At 37.2% G+C, this 25,135-nt stretch overlaps 1 pseudogene; it reads right to left on the bottom strand.

Annotated features, from left to right (window-relative positions):
- Positions 1 to 1,391: 1,391 nt before the first annotated feature.
- Positions 1,392 to 24,780, bottom strand: LOC136854465 (acylamino-acid-releasing enzyme-like; annotated as a pseudogene).
- Positions 24,781 to 25,135: the final 355 nt, after the last annotated feature.

Below are 25,135 nucleotides of genomic sequence, written 5' to 3'. Positions count from 1 at the left end.
TTATTCTTCACTGGTCATATGCCTGTCTCTCCTACCAGTCGCCAAAATGTGTTGTTGCAACTTCTTTGAAAACCCGTTTGATTATATTGTACTGCAGCCTTTTAATTCAGTTAATTTTTCTTTTCCCCTCAGGTGTCAACATTAGCAAATGTTGTTGGCGCTGTTACTGCCTCGCATAATTTTTTTTTCTTACTTGTAAACCTATGGTTCATTCTTGGCTAACATATATCCTTAATCATTTCATATTTTCCTTATATTTTGCCTTTCGCTTGTGCTTAAGCCGTTGTTTCCTTTTTTTCTGAGTACCATCCTTCTCAATTGATAGCAGTTTTCCTGTGCTTGTTAATGCTAGAGGAATTAGTACATGTCACTCCTAGGATATTGATAGCAATGTTTTCCCGTGTTTGTCAGTTCTGGAATACAAAACTTTAAAAAAAAGTTAGGGTAGCTGGCTTATAATTGGTGCCTGTTTGTTTTTTTTGCTAACCTTGGGCATTAACTCTCAAGCTATGGGCAATTGTCAGATACTGTTTACCAATTCAGGTTTACCCAGTCACAGTATTATGGAAACATTCTCCTCGTACATTTAATACTTGAAATACTGCATTTGTTTTAGCTCATTACATTTTGTGCTGTGTAGGAGAGTAGTGCTGTAAAAACACCTCACATGCAGCACTTCAGTCATTCCTAAAGGGACCTGTTACATCCCTTTGGCCACTAGCTGCATCCGTTTATTATCCTTTTACTTGAACCCTGTTCCAGCTTTTTTCTTCCATCATGTTCTCCAACCTTATACATGATAGCATAACTGTGTAATTTCTACTTTAGCTCCTTGTCCACCATCTCATTTACTTTCCAGATCTCTGTTTCTTGCTGTTTAATCTCTCACACTCCCGTCTTGATTATTGAGAATGGATAGCATTTCTGGGACTGGAGTTCACATTCAAAGCCGTTAGTGGGAGCTGTGGTGATGTCACCCAGCACCAAATAATGTTTAAACCTGGGCGATGACAACACACCAGTCATATTTTTAAGTCAAAAGCAGAACTGTCCTGAAGTTTCAGTCCATCATTCTGCCAGAGGTACAACAGTCTCTTTCACAGTGTGTTTGTTATAGAAAACAAGTGGAGTAGATAATGGAAAGTGTAGCCTAAAGTAGTGAAGAATGTTATTTTCATCTTTGTTGTTTACTTTGGTCTTAAGTTTATTCATTTTAGCTTTACAGACATGTAGCATTCATTACTTTACAATTCAGTTGTCCACATCCCTCGTGTGGGAATTACAGTAGAGAGTTTACTACGGTATATTCATGACCCAAAGTATTTCATCATAACCACTGACACAGTGCTATAACCTTTACTTACAGTGAAATAGGAAAAGAAAATCTGCAGTTCTTCCCAAAATTACTTTATAAATCCAAAGAATACAAATGAAAAATATACATCCATATGCTCTGTGGTGGCGCAGTGGTATAATTCTCGACTAACAGTAGAGAGGGCCAGGGTTCAAATCCCACCGCTCATTCATGGCTCGGATTGCACCACTGCAAAAATCCGGCAACCCGTCACCCTAACGGTACGAAAATAACCCCGACAGGTTCAGTAGGAGCATAGGTACCAGCCCTCGGGCTTAGCGACACACTGGCCACGTGTCATAGGCACTGGGACCTGTCCCCCACTGGCTGTAGGCCTAAGAAACAGGAGGTCAGAGCCTGCCCTAGGAGCCTACAGAGGCCCAGGAGGACTTTAACTTTTTAACATATGCATGATTTAGATAATATACTGTACTGTGTTGAACTATCAGAGCCCCATTATATCTCTCCCATCTTCAAACAAAAAAAGCTATTAAGAAAAGCCATTCAAGGTTTGAAAAATAAGTATAAATTATTGCTGTCTGTATTTTTCAAACCAAAGGGCAGTATGGATCATCCCATCCAGTTCCACATCCACCTTCCTCAGAGGGTGGCAGTCATCATACACGTGGAGTCTGAAAAGTAAGAAAACAAGTCAAAACCACTTAAATTAGGCTCATATTTGTCATATAAGGAAAACCAATCCTATCTTTGTAGTACAGTATTGATTACTGTGCAATATTTTAACACTATCAATGATAATGAGATGCATTCTGATGCAACATGTCTCCTTAAATTTCTTGAAAAAGAAAAATGCAAAATATATGAATGAGACTGTGAACACAATTCCTAGTTAATAATGCAGTTTTCAATAATTTGAACACCCCCAAAAGAAATTGTCTAAAATTTTGCATTCAGGTGCATTGATGGACTAAAAATTTTGTTGACAGACATTATGCTAACATAAATAAAGCATTTTTACTATTTCTTTTTCTCACAATAAACCTAAATGATACACCAATGAGTAAATAAATAGGCAGTCCCCGGTTTACGACGGGTCCGGCTTACAATGCTTTTCAAATATATTCATCAGAAATTATTTCCCGGTTTACGACGCATGTTCCAGGGTTATGACGCGTCGTACGCTGATCTGACGGAAGAAATATGGCTCCAAAATGGCAGAATAATAAAAATTTGGAGGTTTTTATGGCGAAAAACTCAATAAAAATGCAGTTTACATAGTTTTCAATACACCCAAAGCATTAAAAATAAGGTTTTCTTAGGATTTTTGACGATTTAAAATCAAACATAGGGAAGTAACTGGAAAAATTCTGAAAAACTAACACCTCAACTTAATGAGCCTAATCTTAACTTCTGCACGGTACTTGTCAGCTACCATATTATGATTATTTTCCCAGTGCTACCACTTTAGATGTGATACATTTTTAGATGTATCTCATAAAACTGAATGTCAAGTGTAGAGTAGAGTTTAGCTTAGGTTAGGAACTGTGTCCAATTGCAGTTAGCTGCAAGATATCTAGATACGTATTCAAGTGCTGCCGTAGCATACAATCTTTGTTACTTAATGGAATTTGTCACTTACTAGAGAGGCCAGACCCCTTACTACAGAAACCATTTCAACTTACTTTGTTTCAACACCACGGGCCAACAGCATTTTGTGTATGAAAATGGCACCAGCTGGAGGACAGCGCCTGTCCTTTTTGCCGACGAGGAACAGCACTGGTGCTTTCAGGCTTTCAATATGCCTTGCAGGAGACATCTCAAACATCTTACCAAGAATTGCTGCGTCAGGAATCTTGTCATGTGTGAATGGGAAGCCAGTTTCTACAAATGCCCTGAAGAAAGACAACTAAGTGAAGAATATAGTCCAGTATAAGGGCACAAGACCTGTGAATGCATGAGAGTCACTAGGGGCCTTACACATTATAAACTGCTTCAGTTTTTACTAATGGGTTACTTAGAAATCTTTTCAAACTTCATCCAGGCCGATGTTTTTATGCCCCTCTCAAAAACAGATTCACAGTCCAGTGTTCCAAACATTATAAAAAGCTTCCTGTTTCTTTGAAGGCCACTCATTCCACAACAACAGACTTCCCAACTTGATATTTTTGTTTTGAAATCATAAACATCTCTTTTGACAACTTTTGTCCCATTCTAAACAGAACTGAATTCACCCATAGCTTCTCCCACAACAACACGGCCACTCTGCTGATTCTACGGTCAGTCTTGTGAGTTACTTTATAAATTTGTGTATATGTCAATTTTGATGTGGGCAGTCCTTTTTAGTAACCAATTATTTCGTTTTTAGTAGCATTATCTTTATAAGTAGCTCGTGACTTGGCCCAACCTACTACCCTGTACAGTGAACCTAGAATGAAAATGAATAATCAATCTTTATAAGCAGTTGGTGCCTTGGCCAACCAATACTACCGTGTACAGTGAACCTAGAAGGAATATGAATGAGTCAAGCAAAGAAAATTTACGGTAAAACATTTGTGGATTGTTCTTTTGTGTATCTGCCTTCAGTTTACTTAACATATTAGTTATAAACCGCATTAAAAAGATTCTATCAATGTAGTAACAGTTCGTGCAGATATGTCAAGACCCATCCTCCATCAATCGTACAGGGAAGGAAGAAAAATTTTTATATCTCGCAATGTCCAGCATTTCAGAGCAGACAAGAAGTTAAGAACACTTGAATAAATCTTGAGCTCATGATTGTTTGCATAAGGTTAACGTATAAAAGTTTTAAAAGCTGGTTGGTTGAAATATGCAATGTACACCTATCAACCATCTACTCTCTAGCCAGAATTCACCAAACACTTCCCCAACCTGTTTCAAATACAATTATTTTACCGTCTTAATGTCTTGCAGAAACTCATAAAATAAAACACTCAGTCACTTGGGAACCATTACCTCATTCTTATATGGCTCAAATTGAAAAAAACTAAGTGAACTGAATATGAAACAAATATCAAAAGTTTAAAATTATGTGACACAATTACCGTACCATATAATTTTGAAACAGGACGCTACAAAAATTACACAACACTCACAACTACAAAGAAAATTAAGAAAGGGTTAAAAGAGAACACTAGAATATTACCTTGCATTACCATTTCACACAAAGATTATATGTCATCCCAAATAACTTTTGTTGAGTAACTGAACATACTGTCTTACAAAGTACTGACAAAAACCAGGATTATCTTTGTTGATTATACCAAGGGATAATCACAGGATGGGTTTCTGCTGGAAGTGGCTTAAGTTAAGTATACCTTAGTTTAACCAGACCACTGAGCTGATTAACAGCTATCCTAGGGCTGGCCCGAAGGGTTAGATTTATTTTACGTGGCTAAGAACCAATTGGTTACCTAGCAACGGGACCTACAGCTCCTTAGTGGAATCCAATCCACATTATCACGAGAAATGAATTTCTATCACCAGAAATAAATTTCTCTTATTCTTCATTGGCCGGTCGGAGAATCGAACACGGGCCCAGCAGCTAGCAATGGCAATATACGTACTGTACCCTAAGAAGATGGAACACCAATATCAACACTTACCAATCGCGACCATCTGTGCTGTTAGCCGTACCGGCGATATCTGCTATAGGATTCCTGGCTGAAACAGCCTTATAAGTCTCCTATGTGAATGAAAAATGGGGCTGTATCAGTGTTAAAGAATAAGATTACTATATTCTTACTGGGTAATCACACGAGCAGATTTCTTCGAAAACTAAAATACAAAAATGTGATTTTATATGTGAAATACTACCAGTAGCATTCCAACCTGCAAATACCACTTGATTCCTGGCATTAAAATGTACCACACACGTATCATACTTTCCAAAGAAAAGTAAATGCAAAGGACTAAAGATATGATAAACTGCAACTTGCAAGTATTTCACCAAGTATATAACTACTGTGCTATATTGGGCGTTATCAAGGGTTACTGAATATTTTGTCAAATAGGCATATTTGTCAGATGCCAGTTTACATGAATAAAATATTTCATGGTTTTAAATGCGGGTTCACACACAGAAATTATGAAAATGGTGTAAATCCTTGTTTTAATTTCACTTTACTATATATGTATTTAAGTAACCTGTGCATATCATAATAAAAAGTACAACACTTAAAAATCTTTACATCAAAGAATGAATTTACAACTTTGGAAGCTAATGCACCCCTACTTCAACATCAACAAATTTTTTTCTCTGCAAATTAGACTTCTTACTTTTATCTATCCTAATAAAACAAATGTCTAACCCTTCAAGACAGTCACAGATGAGTCTTGGTCTGAATTGAGTACTATTTTGATTTTTAATGTTCATAAAGCCATCTAAATAATATTGCACTAATTTTGTCAACTAAAACTTCTAATTACAGTGTCCCACTATTTAAAAACTATAAACTTCAGAATGATATGGGCACAAGTCACCTTCCATGCAAATTTTCCTGAATAATGTTATTGCTATGCTGAGAGTATTCTTTTAATTATAACCCTATTTTTCTTATAATTCGTTTCTCCTCTTCATGACTGAAACATTGCATTTTTCAAAATATTATACACACAAAATCTGGATATATTTTACCTGGTTATGGGGCACTAAAATCACTATTTTATTTGATAACATACCTAAAACTAATAATGAAGATTAAGATGGTCTTAATAAATAAAAAGTAATGTATGTGTTCTTAGTTTACTCACCACTGGCAAGAGGGCCAATTTGTAACTTGCTGATATATCTTTATGACTTATTAGTAATTTGAGAGCTGACAGTCTTTAAGACTTATTTCACAAGAAAGCTTGTTCGTTTTGAATAAGAGTGATCTGTAGCTGATAAAAAACATGAATCTAGAGATCTCTACAAGAACATGAAGTTGACAGGTATTTTTACTTACTGGATACTGAGCAGCCAATTGCAGGACCAAGTAACCTCCATACGATCCACTACACAGGAATATTTGGTTAGGATCAAGGACGTTCTTGAACCTGAAATAGCAGTGTACAACAGGTATCATAACTTTTGTGCCTTGCCAAGGGTAGAGTAATGTAAGTCACAACTACGAAAACTCCTGTACTCAAGACATAATAAACTGGATTGACCAATATGTTTTTTATTTCCTTATCAACATCAACAGTTTACTCCATTTGATTTTACGATTTGTCACACTGAAAACAAATGATAAAATAATGGTAGCTCTGGTTACGTGAGCTAGGCGATACCTCAAAGGCACATCTGAAGCAGCATGAAATCCCAAACATTGATAGAAGATAAAAGCTATTAAGTTTTAATAAAAAGCTAATAAATTTGATGGGTGAGAAGGCATGTCATTATTACCAGTAACAGTCTAACCATGGAAATATGAAGTGACAGGATACTGGAAACTGAATTTGATGAGTAAGCACAACTCTCTCCGTACTCTTACCTCTCTAAACATAAAAGAGTGGCCTTATGTATATCAGACACATCAACGGTTCCACAGTGGCCAGGCAGAGCATTCACCCCATCTTCTCCAAATCCTATTGATCCACGGTAATTAGGAAAAACGATAGAATATCCTAGCTTCACAAAGAAAGCCGGTAATGCATCGTAGATGTTGGCAGCAATCGCATGTGGCCCTCCATGGGGCCAGCATATCAAGGGTCTCTTTGATTCACCTGAAAAATAGTAGAAAAATGGAGTGAAAAACCAGTTTGAGTTTGGCCTGTAAATATGGCAAGGCAGTATCTTTCACGAGTAATGTAAAAGTATTGGAACTAATAATTTTTCTTTTCAATACTGACAAAAAAAAAAAAAATGGCGTATCAGGTATTAATGTCTGTGCCAAGTTTTCCAATATAACACTGAATATCTGATGTTTAATTGCTGCCCCAACAATGATGGTCAAAATAAATGAATAATACATAAATAAATGAATAAATATTATAACAATGACTAGTCTATCTAAATCATCAAATACCCAGTCTAGAAGTTGAAACAGCTATTGAATAAACATCAGAAGTGTTACTGTAATGCTTATTCTTTATAAATTAGAAATTTTCCAAACATGCTAACAGTACAGTAAAACCCATGTATTCGTGGGGGATGAATACCACATATCCCCCCATGAATAGCTAAAATCTGCGACTAATTAAAACCCCTCTAAAAACACTTAGAACTGCCTATTTTGATAGTTTAAATAAAAAAAAACTCTAAAAATGCTTATGCTTGAGTATTTTAATAGTTTTATCGCAAAAAGTAAATTTAGTCATGAATATTATATGAAAATACAGTAATTGGTGAATATTTCTCTGTGAAAAATACCGCAAATGGGCGAATTTTCCGCAAACAATGTGCATGTACGTTCCACAGAGAAATCCGCGAATAGGTGAGTCCGCGAATAGTGAGACCGCGAATATGGGGGTGGGTTATTGCAGTTGATAGAAAGTGGATACGGAAGAAACCAGATGAAGGCTAACAAAGCCATCAAAGGAATGACTCACGTCCTTTCTTACTTGGCTGTTTACCAGTATTCACTCATTCCTAAACGACGTAACGATAACATTGTGCTTTCAACTGTTCCGACCGAGGCTGCTTTGGTAATCTTCTTTCTGTATTCACCTTTGCCTCCTCTTACTTCTTCCTAATGAACACCACATTCTTTGGAAGCTTGAATTTCAAGTCAGTGGCCCCTGTGGGCTTGTTCCATATGCATAGGGTTCATTTTCTGAATAGTAATAATAAATCACCATATACTTTGGAAGCTTGAATTTCAAGTCAGTGGCCCCTGTGGGCTTGTTCCATATGAATAGGGTTCATTTTCTGAATAATAATAATAATAATAATAATAATAATAATAATAATAATAATAATAATAATAATAATAATAATAATAATAATAATAATAACACAGGAAGGACCTCTAGTTACTTCTTACAACATCCCTTCGAGAAGAAAAGTCAAGAAGTCCCCCTCTCAATGAGAACATCAGACAAAACAAAGTCATTTCAGTTTTCAAACTAATTTGCTTACTAATCAGAAAAACACTCACCTTCTTTTAAATCAGTTGGACCAAAATACATGACTGTAATTGGTATATCAGAATACTTTGGATCAGGATGGGGAATGTCATTCACAAAGCCAAAATGACTGTGATAGTGAATAGCGATTCCATCAATTTCTCTTCGCTCAGTTACCTATTGAAAGAGACAAGAGTTTTTAGCACTGCAGTTTTAACAATCGTGAATTAACCACTTGCTCAATATGCGATAAAGTAGCAATTTGTGAAGTGGTTCATGAAATTGCTTCTGAAAATTTTAAAATATGTCACCTGTTTATGAAAAATTGATTGAAAAAATGGAAAGATAGCCAAACTCAGATTCAACAGAGCTATTAGATTACCCTTAGGGTAAAAAGATCTATGCAATATTATAGATTGTGTAAAATGCTGTGAGTCCACATCATAAAAGAAAAAGAAATTTGGTATGGTAATCTAAAGTAAATTTTAAATTAGGCTAACAAGGTGGCCTACAAACATTAATTGTGTGAGACGAGTGGACTCAAAAAAGTCACTCAAGTTCAACGTATATGAACTTGAGTGTTGTTTGCAATCATCCACATTACCTACCTTGCCTGCTTCATTTAGAATCGAGCAGAGACAACAATTTGACATATGACCGTAGTATGCAGTTTTCAATAGATGACAGAGGCTTGTGTAGAAATAGCAAATAAAATCAAGGGTAGTGTAATATATGGCAAATTTTTTGAAGTAATTTGTATTTTTCCTAACAGGGGCTCTTTGAAGTCTGGGACTTCTTAGGACCCGTAGAGGAAGTGCCAACCTGTCCCGGAGGTCGGGCTGCAGTGGCACGCAAAGTCCTGGAGGTCTTTTCCACTGCCTGGTGGACCAGACGGTCGCTAGTATCAACCCTCCGTGTGTCTACCACGGCATCCACTTGCTCTCTAGGGAAGAGATGGGTGGAACCCAGCAACGGCCCATTGGCTCAAGGCCAAGGACCAACGAACTTGGAGGCTGGAGGTCAGACTGTGTCCCTCCTCTTCAACACCAAGTTTGCCCACAGGTTTGCTGCCTGGTGGGCTAGGTAGGAAATGGCCCTACCTCCAGAAAGCATTAGTCTCTTGAAAATAGCCTCCTCCTCAGGATTCCTTGAATCCTTAGATGACGAGGAAGCTATCTTGGACACGGACAGTGTCCACTGATCTAGCCAAGAGACTGCCTGGCATGCAGCCATGGCAGTCGAATCCAGTGCCGCTGACTCCTGCTGTGAGATGGATTGATGGATTGACTGACTGATTTACTGGTTTTAGGCATACATACCAAGCACTTGGATAACTAAGGCCATTCCGCGCTGACATGGAAATTGGCAGTGAAAAAGTTTGAAAGGTGTAACAGGAGGAAAACTGCAGTTGCACTATAAATCAGTTGTTAGGAGAGGGTGGACAGTCAGATGGAAGAAAGAGAATATGAACGGAGGTAAAGTAAAAGGAATGAAAGAGGTCGCAGCTAGGGGCCAAAGGGACGCTGCAAAGAACCTTAAGTAATGTCAACGTTACACCACATGAGGTGAACTGACGGCACTAGTCCACTATGGGGTGCTGTGAGAGGGAGACTTCCTCTGCAAGGAGCTGGTCCAGTGACAGATCTGGGCCCAGACAAACCAGGTTCAGGTCAACCTGTTTGGTCAGCAGTGGCCTCTCCAAGGGCACGTAGAAACACTTCTGACGAGGGAGAGGAGGGGGAAATTTCTTGTAAGAGCAACTAGTAAGAAGTGAGTTCTCCTGCCCAGAAACCGTAGAACTAACTTATCCCAGAACCCCCTCAGCAAGATCAGACCACAGCAGGCCCAATGTTGAATCTCCTCCCAAAACCTGAAAGAGTTGTGGTCAGGTTAGTAGTGGCTGTCTCCTTTTGCTCTGAGGGGGATTGCTATGGTGAATGAAGAAAACCAGCCAGTGGGCAGAGCAGAACTAGAGCGTGCAGCTCCAAAGACGGCCAGAAGTTAAGTGAATGCGGTGCGTGACGGAGGAGTGGGAAAACCCACCTTACCGTCCAGTAGTTAACTATACAGCAACCTTGTTAGAATTGAATGGCTACTTTCCAGCTGCACTGAAGGTATTTCCACATGTGAAGACTGAGGATTTGTATTTGTGTAAGGATAAAATCTACCTACCTCATTAAGATCTATCTGTCTTTCCTGTCCTGCACCAGGAATGTGTCCAAGATATAACTGATCTGGAAGATTCATACAAGAGGCGTCCACCAACAGCCAGTCATCACATACATCCACCACAGAATAGCTACCTCTGTGTGGTAACTCTGTAATGGCACCAGTGTCTGTGAAGCAAGCAGAGGACCATTGACACGTGTAATTTTACTTTTCACCCCAAAACATTCTTAATTGGATATAACAAGTTTTGACTCATATTTGTACAATTTAATAACCAATACTGACTACATCTGTTTTGTTCAAGTAATATGACTTTCTGCATTTTCTGTTTTGTCATCTTATAGAAAAAGAAATACGGTAAAAAGAAAAGTGTTTAAGACATATGTATGAACACTGGAACTAGTGTGTTTCTTGTTGCATAAACACTCATCAGTCAACTTCCAATGTTTTTCAAGTGATGAAAAATTCATAGGATGTCAGATCTGAGATGTTCATAGTCTTTTTGGATACTCTAAACAAATACCAGTTTCATTTTACTATTGAAGTCTATTTGATTTGTCTGCTATTTCTGGGTGCTCTTCAGCAATAATTTATTTTTCTTTTTCTCTTTTTCATAGCTGATGGCTTCCTCTGTAATATTTACTAGATAGAATATTCCCTTATGGGTATAAATAATTTGGTCATAAGCAAAATAAAAGATTTATAGTTTATACATATGTACACTCCAATGACCACTGATATTTTTTTCTTTGAATGGCCCAGTGGTTCAGTTAATACACAGGTGATCCTAAGGGTCTTGGAACTAGACAAAGCCTGGTAGTAAATTCATCAAGAATTATATGAGACTGTACTATACAGCACTATTCTTAGAGTTAATAATTTCTGTAAGTAGTATGACTACTGTTCCAAAACTTTAAGCAAAGATGCTATGCATTACTACCCCAAAACTATTCACCTTTCACTAATAATTTGTTTTTATTTTTAACCATTTATCTATTAATTTATTAATCCATCTTTTAATTTTTTAATTACTGATCTCTTCTTTCTGTAAATTCTTTCAAATAAACGCCATATTCTTTGCAAGCTTGAATTTCAAGTTAATGGCCCCTGTGAAAAAAAAAGTTAAGAATACCTTAGTTTAACCAGACCACTGAGCTGATTAACAGCTCTCCTAGGGCTGGCCCGAAGGATTAGGATTATTTTACGTGGCTAAGAACCAACTGGTTACCTAGCAACGGGACCTACAGCTCATTGTGGAATCCAAACCACATTAAACCGAGAAATGAATTTCTAACACCAGAAACAAATTCCTCTAATTCTTCAGTGGCCGGCCGGAGAATCGAACGCGCTCATTAGGGTTGCTCCATGTGAATAGGGGTTTATCTACGGAATATTAATGATAATAACTATAATTTCACACTTCTTACCAACATTTACAATATATGGCAGTATATTCTCTTGGTGATAAGAAGAAAATGCAATCCGCTTGCTATCACTCAGCCAACAACGTCGAGGGCTGCTCAAGCGGCTGTATACGCCTTTGAAGCTGTGACCTCCTTCAATGATCATTGTTCTTGGAACGATGTCAATTATGACTTTTTCCTGCAAAACAGAAAGAGAAAAAGTTGTGGAAACTTTTTGAAAAAGTAACTAAAATATACATCGTTATGAAGATCCAGGACTTTATCAGTTTTACCAGAGGGAAACTTGGTATACTGTATTGCATTATTCTGGGAAGAAGAGTAATTGTCTTCAAATTCATATCCACAGGCAGCTCAGCTATATAATTCAGTCAGATTCCTCAAAAAAAGATCGTCAGGTGATAGATCACATATGAAAGCATTATAACATTGGTTTAATGGAGTGTTCTTTGTAAAAAAATTTTAGAAACTTTCATAAAATAGCTACCAAACAATTCTAGAGCACCTACTTAAAATACACTTAGAGTATGTACTTGTAAGTACACTTAAAATTATTTAAAGAAAATATTTATGTATCCTTTACAACCGTACTGTATTGTCCTGTAAATGTATTGTGTATATGTAATTATATAAACCAGAAAATCATTTAATGAAAACAAAATTACATGATGAAACAGAAAGAGATTAGAAACAGATAAAGTCATTTCACATGTGATAAGCCACCTACCCACCCAACTTACAAGACTGTACACATGTGCAATGAACATGTCATTTACAAAGGACAAACGACACTTCCCATTCCGAAGATTTGAGTTTGCAGGGCAAGTAGGACTGTTCTAAGCTCTTAAGGAGCAAGAACCCTCTACTGAGGCAAAGAGGTCTTTGTCCTTTGGCTAGAAGATCTAGGAATGAACCAAGCTGAAGAAAGACCCTTTGACTGCACCCAACATCCATTTAAACCTGCATGAAAAGGCTTTCTCTTGAAGGAGACCCTAGATGTTATCCTGTCATGAAGTGCGAGAGATTGCATGGACTAGAGATATCTCAGCAGGACTGGGTGCCAAAAGTGTGGGCCACAGGCATAATTCTCTTGGCACCTCAACAAGAAGGCTCACCAGATGTAGATCTCACTCAGCTCAGCTTGTGGCCCGAGAGGACCCACCAGGGTCAATCTCATACCCAAAAGGACCAGCACATAGTTAATCACATGACTATTCTGCAATATATCCGTAATAGGCTTAAAACTACAATATCAGATATAAACGCTGACACTGAGAAAGAAAACGAGATGAGGGCTAGCCTTTTGATACTGACTGCATTAGGCAAGGCCTTAACTATGGTTTACAAAAATGAATCGCGTGAAGGCAGCCCCTAGCATGTCAAAAAAAAAAAAAAAACAGGTTTTACTGTTTCTTCTCCTTAAAATAATATTGGAACACCAATAAGGAGCTTCATAATAACCAATAGGTGGACAACACCAAAATATGATAAATAGATAACAGTAACAAAACAACTCAGAATGAAAATGTTTTCATTCATCTCACCGTACAAGTGTGTAAACAGTGCCTAAGAGTTGAATGCAGAATTACATACCTGTTTACCAGGCCAGGACAGGAGACACAGCTGTGCACATTTGTCATGAGGGCCTCCAACAGCTGAACGCAAGAAGGCAATTTTTGTGCCATCTGGACTCACTCTGGGTGCTCTTATATTGCTACAACCTTTTGCTATTTCACCTAAAAAAACAAAAGAAACACACTTGAAGCCTTTATAACATTTTCTAAAAACCTAAGTAATCTTCACAACTTATCTTAAAAAGACAGACCTCCTAATTATGTCAGCAAACAGATCATTTACTCTGAAATGACATTATCCTTCTCCAACACATAGTTGCAAAACATCTGGATTAAAATCGATGGTTTACAATATCAAAAAGAAAAAGGAATAAACATTTTTACACAATCATGCTCACTGAAGTTGCCTTCCAACCATGTGGAAGAGCTTCGACTCCCTATTTTGGCAGTAAACGACCAAGACGATAGGTGTGCTGACACCAACGCATAAATATGCCTTCATCCCTTGAGCCCAGACTAATTGTCTGGGCACAGCTCATCAGGAAGCTCATGACTTTTGACTTCCCCTGATACTGTGTCAAGAACACACACCACTCCCTGACAACAAATCAAATTTAACATTAAAAATTGTAACCCAGAACATCGTAAGAAAAATTTAAAAATGAGAGAGAGAGAGAGAGAGAGAGAGAGAGAGAGAGAGAGAGAGAGATTTAAGAAAGAGAGAGAGAGAGAGAGATCTTATGTAAGCCTGGTAATGAACCAGATTTCTCCTCTTTATGGTGGACCTTTCGTGGCTGCAGTTCCCTGAACTGGTATTTTTTACCTCGTTATAGTGCCTACAGCTACTCCAGCTCAGAGCCTAATTACAGCATTTACAGTGCTGTAACTTCAGAACATTAGCCATAAACTCAGAACAGATTTTTTTATGAATTATATTTGACAAAGCGCTCGTAAGTTCGAATGCCTTAAGTTGATCTGCTGTAACCCGGGATTACAGGGCAGTGCCTGGTTATCATGGCTCTGTTACCGGCAACCGGTTTTACGGAGCTTGTCTAGTGACTGAAAATCAGCGATTTTCGGTGTCGATGTGTGCCGATTTCCACTATCAGCGCCAATAATTGGGTACTGTTGCCGATACATACCTAACAGAGGCGCCAACCTCCAGTTATTGGTGCCGATAAATGTCGAAAATCGGACTCCGATTTTCGCTTATCGTCACATCGTTGGAACAGAACCCCCCCAATAACCAGGGACTGCCTGTACCTGCAATAATAATAATAACAATAATAATAATAATAATAATAATAATAATAATAATAATAATAATAATGTCTACTTAGAAGAAAATTTACACCACAAAAAACTCTAAATAAAAAAACACAGCCTAATGATAATATTCTCGGTGGGAACCTCATACTTACAAATTAAAGCTACCAACTAAAGAAAATAGCAAATAGCACTCTCACCAGGTCATACAGCACAGTAATTAACTCGAAATATTACACGATTAAGGTAATTCATCATAAGAAAGTTAATTATGCTACTAAATCGTAACGATAGGGAAATAAACCAGTGACAAAATTCTTTTTCCGTTTTCTGCATAACAAATGCCTCGTTTACTAGCTGAGACCTGCTGGGCTTTAAAACATGAACTACTCAGCTGTCAGAGACTGGCACTTTTCTTCCATCAGAGAAATTTGTGTTATGAAACATTTTGTAACAAACAAAATACATGATACATTATGGGTTTCTAAACAAAGCTATGTACTTTACCTTATGCTTACCATCCAGTTGTTCACCCCAGTCATCTACAAACTGAAATTCTTGACCTCTCGTGTCTTCACCATTGCTACTGAAGTGAAAATATAATGTATATTCAATAAAGTGCCTCCCTGTTTTAATGGAAAATTTAAGATTTCTCAATTTTATTACGTAACGTCCAAAAATTCATAAGCAGAATATTATCTGAATTTAACTGATATTATAAAGGGAATCTGGAATCTTGTTACTGAAACCAACTTAAGATTAAATTATGAATTTTTAAATACTGTGCATACTGATAATTACATACTATCGTCCCCATAACTATTAAATGTAGGAATTGTGGAAACACAAAATGAGTAGTTTGCCCCACGAATAATACGTATTCAGAAACACACAAGACGAAAAAATAAGTACTCTGAGAGTGGCGTGGTTAATAATCAACAAATAGATTTAACTTCTTCATCCAACAACCAAGAATTAAACAAGATAGCAACACAACCAAACGTGGAGACCCAGGTGTTATTACCTTTTGGGTTGCACCAGAAAACTTGTTGGTTTAGGCTTTTTCTTTTCAGCTACGTAAATCAGCTTGGTTTCATCTGATGACCACTCTAAGCACGAGAAGTTTACATCTGCATACACCTGAAATACGGGGTGTACTGTATGGACTTAGTTAGGTCATACCATTCTTTTTATGGAAGCATTAAGATAACATGAAGAATGATGGACACTGAATATATACAACAAGAGCTGCATATAATCTCCAGAAACTTGCAATGAAGGGAAATCTCAGGATAGACTAAAAAGGTACATATGCATTTACTCAGTATATAATTTCTTTCAAAATTTACATCTCCATTGAAGAAAAACTTGATTAACTTTAAAAGATATGAGATAAAGTGCCATTGACCCTCTATTGGTAATAATAAGAAAATGACCATCCGCCAGGCTTATATAGGAGGAGAAATATCTAACCAGTCAACACGACAACTGATTCATCCACAATGCTTTATGCTAGAAAATTTTGCCCAAATGCAATTACAGTGAATAAAGTCCTTCATTTGGTGGTAAACACTTTAATTCTTATTCCTAGAGGACGTTAGCATTGCTTAGGCTGCGGTGGTCGAGTCCTCATACATTTATCCAGTGTATGACCTTGAAAATCAAGCTTTCAAAGAATGTTGGTTTCAACCTCCCACTGCAGCATTAACTGATCGTGACTCGGAGCACGTGAGTTTTCATCACCCTGGGGAGACGCGAACCTGTGACATCTGAGTGGCATGCCACGACACTAAGAACTGACAGCACCATTTTATCTCAACAAACAATCTTTATGATGATATTGCTGACGGCTGAGGCATTCAGTCATCCTCTTTGGTACTGGCATGTTTACCTCCCAATTCAGTCATTCAATAAACTGTTGCAGTCTGAATTCCAAGAATTAAGTTAAGGTAGAGTGGGAAAATCATAGTTTATTTAGGTAAAACAATCAATATTTGGTCTTTCTAAAGCACTTTTGGAGTGTTTTATAACCCTTCGAAACCATGCATAATCAATTACTGTAATTACCAATTGAGAATTTGGTTGGCCTAGGCATAGCTATGTGTAAAAAACTGCAGAGTCCAGACTAAATCAGCATCTGTGCACAAAATCTTCTTTTTACTTGTGGTCTGGATGAACAAAATTACAAATATGAGCTCCGCTACTTACATCCAGTCAGACTTTTTCCAACAATGTTGGTATGATTCAGACCAGTGTCACAAGATATCCTGCTGGCCAACTTCCATTTCTCTGTTCATTAGAAGATTTTCATATCAAAGAAGATTTTTCACTATCATCTTTCACGACTGTGCTCTCGACTTAATGAATGCTTCTCACTTTGCTGACTTTAAAATCTATGTCCCGTTGAGGTGCTATGAGGACATATATAACTAAACTACTCTTCTTGACAGCAGTTTGATGTTAATGATTGAAGTTGAAGTGTCTGTACTGCTACGAATTAGGTGCCATGTATCGAATCCTATCTTTTCATTTATTCCTCAGATGCTGTCTATGTGAGTAAAGTATTTACCTTCTTACTGATTAATTTTTGCTTATTTTGTAGATTAATTCTTAACTATTATCGTCTTTGTCTTATTTGCTTATTGTCTCTGACTGATTCTTTCTTATGCAATGTGTCAATAAAAGTAAGAAAATAGTGGATATTAAAAACACAAAAACTAGTTAACTAAATACAGTTAGAAAGGTTCAATTTTCCTGAAAAAACCATAGTTCTGAAAAACTACTTGGAATGAGAAACAACAAAAATGCCGCAATCCTGAACACTGTCTGAAATATAATGAAAAAATATCAAGCATTAAATGAGAAGCATTACAAAACTGAACTCAAGAACTATGCTTATCTATCCCACTTCTCTAAAAATCATCAAACAATTTATTCTGGTAAGTTTACAGTACTGCAACAAAGGACTGCATCACACTTACTTTCCTCTTGTCTTGTGACCAAAATCAATAAATTCTTCATTTTTCTGGTACATCTATTTCATGACAAAATTATAAAAATAATACTGAAATATCCAAGAAACACTTTTCATCAATCTAGCAAACTGAATTACCTTGCCATGCTTCTCTGCAGCCTTGAGATCAAAAGACACCATCGACCCATCCTTCTCAACGATCATTATGCATTCTGCCCCGTCCTTTTCAGATGTCAAGACATAGGCTGATCTTCTTCCAGTTGGACTATGCTGACTAAGGATCCTGTAAAACGAAAAAGTTCCTGATAAATAAAACATGGCAAAGTATAGAGTCCATCAGCACTACATGTTTTTCATGAGAATGCACAGAATTTCAAGTCATTTGGCCAAAAATTGTTCAGATTCAATTAGGACTTACGAGGCCATATTATCTTCTTGCCGTTTATTTTACCTTACATACTCAAATTTATGGCAGTGACAGAAAGCTTTGTTTTGTACATATGAGGAAACAAAAATAGGCAACCCTTTGCAGTAACTCTCTGGACAAGGCCATTTTTGATAATGCTACGCTAAGAAGAAGTGACCAACTTTAACCAAAAACTACAATATTTTTCCAAGTTATTTTGAGTCCAACAGCCTGGAATATAAATATTCTGATACAGTCCTGGGACAATGATCACAATAGCTAGATACAAGGTCTTGGTTTCTGCAGGATCACTTGATTATCATAGCAGCTCTTTGTTGCTCATACCAAGGGCAGTTTGATAAACATCAAATATTTGATACAATCTCCACAGAGAGCTCATTAAGGAAGGGAACCTCCTCCACTTCCACAGTTTCCATCAGACTCTGGAAATGATGAAGTTTCATGAAGTCCTTTGGTAGAAACACCTAGTACCATCTAGAAGCCTTGAAAATCTACTTTCTCCTACACCAGAGAAAAGTGGAACTCATTCCACCTTAATTAAAGACTACTATTTCTGAGACTGTACAATTATAATTATTAGTTGGTCTCATCCACAGAGAGGTTGTAAGTCCACACTTGCCCTGTCTTTTGTTGCATCAACTTACTGGGTTCTTCAATGGAACTTTGTGAAGTTATATCAGCACTTTAAAGGGTTCCTTGGAAGACCATGGTCTGTTGAGATGAGACCTTTTGCTGATCCTAGTCCTAAGGAGTCTTCCTCATCCACCATGCAAGCCTTTATTTCCAACAGTCTCACTTCTAGCTTGGAGATTGAAGTCTGTGAATTGCACACTCGAGTACTGTACAGTAGCACATACCAAGAAATGGAATTAATATACTGCTATGGGATCTAACCATTGTAAAAGACACAATTCCAGGTAGTTTAACTTAGCCACTGTACCCTTTGCAATTTTGTTCCCTCTATATCATAGAAAAATCAAGGATCTTCCTGTTATCCAGTCACAACACAATTCGTCAGTCAGTAACTCTGAAGAACCAAGCATACAGTATTCCTGTACATGCAAACTCAGTTGACAAACACGAGTGACATTACAACATTATTAAAAATATATTATCATTATTAAGTAGTTTAACCAAACAACTGAGCGAATTCTCTGAGCTTTCACAGGGCTAGAATGAACTCTGACAGAGCTCATTTAAAAGCGCATATGGTCAAATTACAGTACAGTATTACTCACGCATTCTTATGAGCAGGACTGGGTGGAAATGAAATCACATTTTTCCCTTGAACCATATACACTGGGAGTTAGTGATTGGTTCTCTCCATGGAAGCGAGATTACGTGAGCTCCAAGTAACCTGTAACGAAACCAAGCTCACTTTAACGAATCATAAAAAAATGATTTTTAAAGTAAAGTGGATGATTCAGAGCAAAACTAAATTTTAGGCCTCACAGTTCCTAAAACTTTACAAATTGTTCACCATCTTTATCTAACAAGTTCTGAAGTTACATCATAACTATGTAATAAGCCTCTGAGATGTACTAATGACCTAAAATTAGAAACTAATTAATTTACTGTAATGAAAGTTGTAAACGAGTAAGACTTGGATTTTAGTCATCACTTAACATTGCAAGATGAATCTTACATCTCTTTAACGCCATCACATAAAGTTTTCTGGTATTTTCTTACATTCAGAAATGAAATTCCTTATTAAAATACTGAATGCCCTCAAAATGATTAGAGAACATAAGGTCTGTTTCCAAGTAATTTTACCAAATATGATAAACTTTTCGTAAACAGAAATATTCAAGCATCGGTCAGGTAACCAACCTGAACTGCAACATCATGACTGCCATCCTCTTTTCTTGAAGACACACTCAAAATCTGAGCTTTCTGGAGGTCACTGATTCTGGCAACAGATTTATACGCCCCTATAATGGAGTCAGTCATCTGGAAAAATTGAAAGTACGCAAATATTATGTTTGGTTCTAAAAAATCCTCCTGCAAAGTAATTGTGATAACCATACTGCCCTCTTACCTTCTTGAATTCTTCATTTAACGGTGTACTGACACTAACTGCGTATATATGTAATGTTTATAGATATTACCCAAGGATTTTAGTCGTAATCAGCACGATACAACATTTCGTTGCCTACGCGTACACTAGTGAAAAATATGTCACGTGGTTGAACTGCAATGCATTTTTATCTTCAATCCGTGGTTTTATCCATACGTACATCACAACTGAAGCTCCGAAGTGCTTATTTGATTGTAAGTATGTACAATTTGTCCTTCATTCACTCACAATACCACTTAAAATACGGGAGAATGTTTGTTTACAATACTTTACTCCTCAAAGTAGCGAAACTCTGGCGGGGTCAATTTTCCAGCCTTACTGTACATCTGGCTTTCAAGATCACCCGAGAGCGGACGACGCATTAGTGAATTGTTTACGATAGAAATGTAGTATTTTGTTGTTAGGACTTTTCACTCATTTAAGTCCATATTACTATGTATACTTCTGAGACATGTAATGTGTGCATATGAATGTTACCACTTTGGCAAAAATGCAAGAAAGGTGAGTATGACAATTTATGCAGAACTAGTACGAGAGTCAAGATGCTATGACGTCAAAATGCAGGACTGAAATAAAGGTTTCAAATCCAAAATTATTGCTTAAAACACCATTATATTTGACAAACCTTACACTGTATATGTGATATATATATTACACTGTATGTAATATATATATTAACAAATAAAAAAAATAGGAAAACGCGAAATATAGCTACATCGTAATGTTCACCTTGTACCACGTTGAAATTTGTCCAGAATCTGTTTTCTCCAACAACAAATGTTATTTCAAATGAATTATAATGAACACGTAATACTTTACTGAATTTATAACCTTGTCGCGAAAAAGTTCAGTGCACGGGATTCTTTCCCTTCAAACTCTCTCAAATTCTGCAGGGTTTCTAATCCTTCGGGCTAGACCTAGGAGAGCTGTTAATCAGCTCAGTGGTCTGGTAAAACTAAGGTATACTTAACTTTTTACCGGGTTTCCCAGAATAGCGGGAACTTGCTGGTCAAGGCACGTAGTAAACACGACTGTTATTGCATATTTTGTTGAGATGGACTTACCGCCGCAGTATGCAACGTCATGTTGCTTGTTTGAGTGATTTGTTGTGAGTTTGGGGTCCTTAACCCCGAGTAACTTAGTGAGATTCTCGCACGATTACGTCGCCATTGTCGCTCCAGGGATCTTCTTTTGAACAGACTTGTGATTTTGGGCTCCCAAAGGTTGGTGTAAAGTCTGAAACCGTGACCGCTCCTGCATAGTCGTGGCTTGTAATGAGAGTACTTGGGTGAGAATAACTGTCTTGGGCATTTGCGTGCTGCGGTGGCGTTGTGTTAATTGTAATTAAATTTCACGGATTTCTTTGAAGTTGAAGGCAGTCGTGTGGCCCACGTGTTTCGTGTTGAGGCCACGTGGTGATTGAGATGGTTTTATTTTTGTAATTGTAAAAAACCTGGTACGTGTCTCGTTTGTCCTTACTTTGGGGTTGGGGGTGGGGGGCTAAGTCACTATCGTAGATCGTGGGTTGATCGAACAGTCTATCAGCACAACAAAAATCAGTGACGTCTGTCGAGGAAATTCCCGACACTGGCGCCCCGAGACTTCGCTAGAGTTCCCCGTCCAAGCCCCATAGGCGCCAACGTTTACCACTGAGAGTTCCCCGTCCATTTCGGAAGTACATGTGCATAAATGGCCATGCTCATTTTTCATGGCCACAGAGTTCAAAAACTGTCCAATTTAAAACATTTGGTCATGAAATGGCCAATCTGGCAACTGCTTACGATGCATGGCTCACTAAGTTGAACCTTTCAATCTATTGCCGTGTATCGTAACTTGAAACAATTCTGTATATATACAATGATAAATCATGTCTATGGGCATTCGACGTCAAGTTTATCGCCTCTATTATAAATTCATCCGATGATTTATCCGAAATGACCTGACAACGGAAAGAAATTATCAAAGTGAGGATAAAGGAAAAAAAAGTGTATCTCAGTTACCTACTTTCTAAAGTAGGTAAAGTGAATGAACACAATGTCTGTATTAAAACCACTAAGTAGATAAAAAGGTGAAGGTGCAATGAATATACTAAGTTAATTAGATATAAATTTAATCAATTAAGATACAGAAGACGAAGTTGCAAAATAAATCTATTAAAGAAAAACGTACGCTTTTAAATCATAATAATGATAACGGTTTTAGCCTGGAGCCGTTACAAAGACATTGTAATGAATTTCTTCAACTCTCTACGGCTAAACGTATGTTCCTTGGTGCAAAATGCCCCTCTGTACAACATACATAATCTGTCTTTATTTCTGCTCGTCGTTTTTCTTTCTTTTTTTAGCTCTGACATCTTAAATATTGTCTTTGTAACAGTGACGGTTTCTTACTTATTTCCAACTTCTACGAAGGCCACCGCCTTCTGCTGTTCTGCATCTACCAACCTCGTCTTTGTTATTTCTTTTTCCTGTTCGACTATTCTTTTTCATTTCCTTTAATATTTTTTTATTGTATCTCCTTCCAGATGTTTTTCTTTCTATATTTTCCAAAATTTATTGCCTCAAATCCATCTTGCTTCATATTTCTAAACCACACTCCCCAACAACCTTCTTCTTCTTCTTCTTCTTTCGACCTTATGAATCCCGCTATATAGCCACTTTCTCCATCTATTTCTGTTCCTTACAACCTTCATGGTTCTCTTATCTAAACTTCCACTAATGCCTTGACTAATCTTTCATTGTCTGCAGACATTACTTTGTTATGAAAAAGGATCACTGCTTAATTTTATTCTTCACTGGTCATATGCGAGACCACCGAGAGACAGTCATATGCCTGTCTCTCCTACCAGCCACCAAAATGTGTTGTTGCAACGTCTTTGAAAACCCGTTTGATTATATTGTACTGCACCCTTTTAATTCAGTTATTTTTTTGCTTTTCCATCAGGTGTCAACATTAGCAAATATTGTTGGCGCTGTTACTGTCAAACATAATTTTTTTTTATCTTGTAAACCTATGGCTCACCTTTGGCTAACATTTCCTTAATCATCTCATATTTTCCTTATTTTGCATCTCGCTTGTGCTTAAACCGTTGTTTCCTTTTTTCTGAGTATTATCCCTCTTAATCACTTATATATTTATTTAGAATAATTCAGTATTTCCATTCCTAACCATTGATTTGACTTTCTTATTTATTTATGCAATTATATGTGTAATTTAAGGCTAGCTGTCAGTCGGCTCAATCTTCTCGTTAGTTACAATGTCACTGAGAATATACTGTAGGTTTCATCATACAGTCAACATTTGTTCGCCCTAAAATTAAATAGTTTTTGTTTTTTGTTCAAAATTCAAGATTTTCGATAAGATCCGAGAACTCATCTTCCAACTATCCTTAGGCCTATGAAGATTCCTTCGGTTTGGAGGGTCGAAACGGGTAAGAGGGAAATGAATTCCATATATTTGGATACTGAATTCTGTAGGTCATTGGCAGGTTTGATCATTATCATTATTAATAATATGTCTTATCTACAGGGAAAGTGACTGTTGGTTACGATAATGGCTGAAATAGCCAGTCGTAGCAAAGGTGCTCCGTAGAATAAGTAGCCAATATCGGAGACGAAAAGCTCTTAACTCGTAGGGGAAATTGGGTCTGCAGAAACTCGATTAAAATCAACGGCAGTTGGAGAAAAAAAATTATAACTTCCTGTTATTGATCATACGAGATATCATAACCTCTGCATTCAATCGCAGAAGTGAAGTGTGGAAAGTATACCTTAGTTTTACTAGACCACTCAGCTGATTAACAGCTCTCCTAGGGCTGGCCCGAAGGATTAGACTTATTTTACGTGGCTAAGAACCAACTGGTTACCTAGCAACGGGACCTACAGTTCATTGTGGAATCCGAACCACATTATAGCGAGAAATGAATTTCTATCACCAGAAATAAATTCCTCTAATCCTTCAGTGGCCGGCCGGAGAATCGAACGTGGGACTAGGAGAGTGCTAGGCGAGTACGATACCGACCCATCCAGCGAAGAACTAAAAACATAACTGGTCAATGAATAAAATATAAAATACAGAAATAAATTTAACTAAAATCAGAAACTTTTGGAGGAGATACACAAAGAGACATTACAATTATGTTAAGAAGAAGAAAATGCCTACAAGCTTATATACATTTAGATGCAAATTAATTTTTGAAAAATGATAACGAGCTGGAGAACTTACGGTGACAGAGACTTCTCTGGAAAGCAGATGAATAACTGGTAGATTTTCCCTCGGCACACTTTATCGTTAGCCCCTTGATTGTATGAATGAACACGTTTGACAATTCCGCAAAATAACCTTCGCTTCGTATCTGGTATTACTGAACAATAGGACTGTCCAAGTTTAACCTCCGCTTATACAGCACTTTGCTTTCATCTGTGTATCGATTTCTTACAGATCTTTGTGTTTATCTCTTTATCTGTCTCTTGCAGAAATATTTCTGAGTGGCATGTTATGTGGCAACCATTCTCTCTCACTTTCTGTTTATCTTATCAAGTAATTTTTGCTATAAAACCATTCGGAGCTTAAGATGCTAGCGAAAAGATTAAGTTAGGGTGCTTGGTCAACAGATTATCAGAAGAGTCTAGATTTCTCCTGACTTTTTGCCGAAACTCAGATTATCAGATTTTATCATGAAAAAATTGCGAAGTCTCCAGATTTCTTGTTCATATCCAGAAAAAGTACTTGAAATCTCCAGAATATCAGAGAGAGAAAGAGAGAGAGAAAGAGAGAGAGAGAGTTTTATGGTGCATTTCTTAAGAACTGGATTCATCCAGTAACTGAGAGAGAGAGAGAGAGAGAAT

The sequence above is a fragment of the Macrobrachium rosenbergii genome, chromosome 29, assembly GCF_040412425.1.
Source record: "Macrobrachium rosenbergii isolate ZJJX-2024 chromosome 29, ASM4041242v1, whole genome shotgun sequence".
Taxonomy (NCBI): domain Eukaryota; kingdom Metazoa; phylum Arthropoda; class Malacostraca; order Decapoda; family Palaemonidae; genus Macrobrachium; species Macrobrachium rosenbergii.
This window is presented reverse-complemented; position numbering and strand designations above follow the sequence as displayed.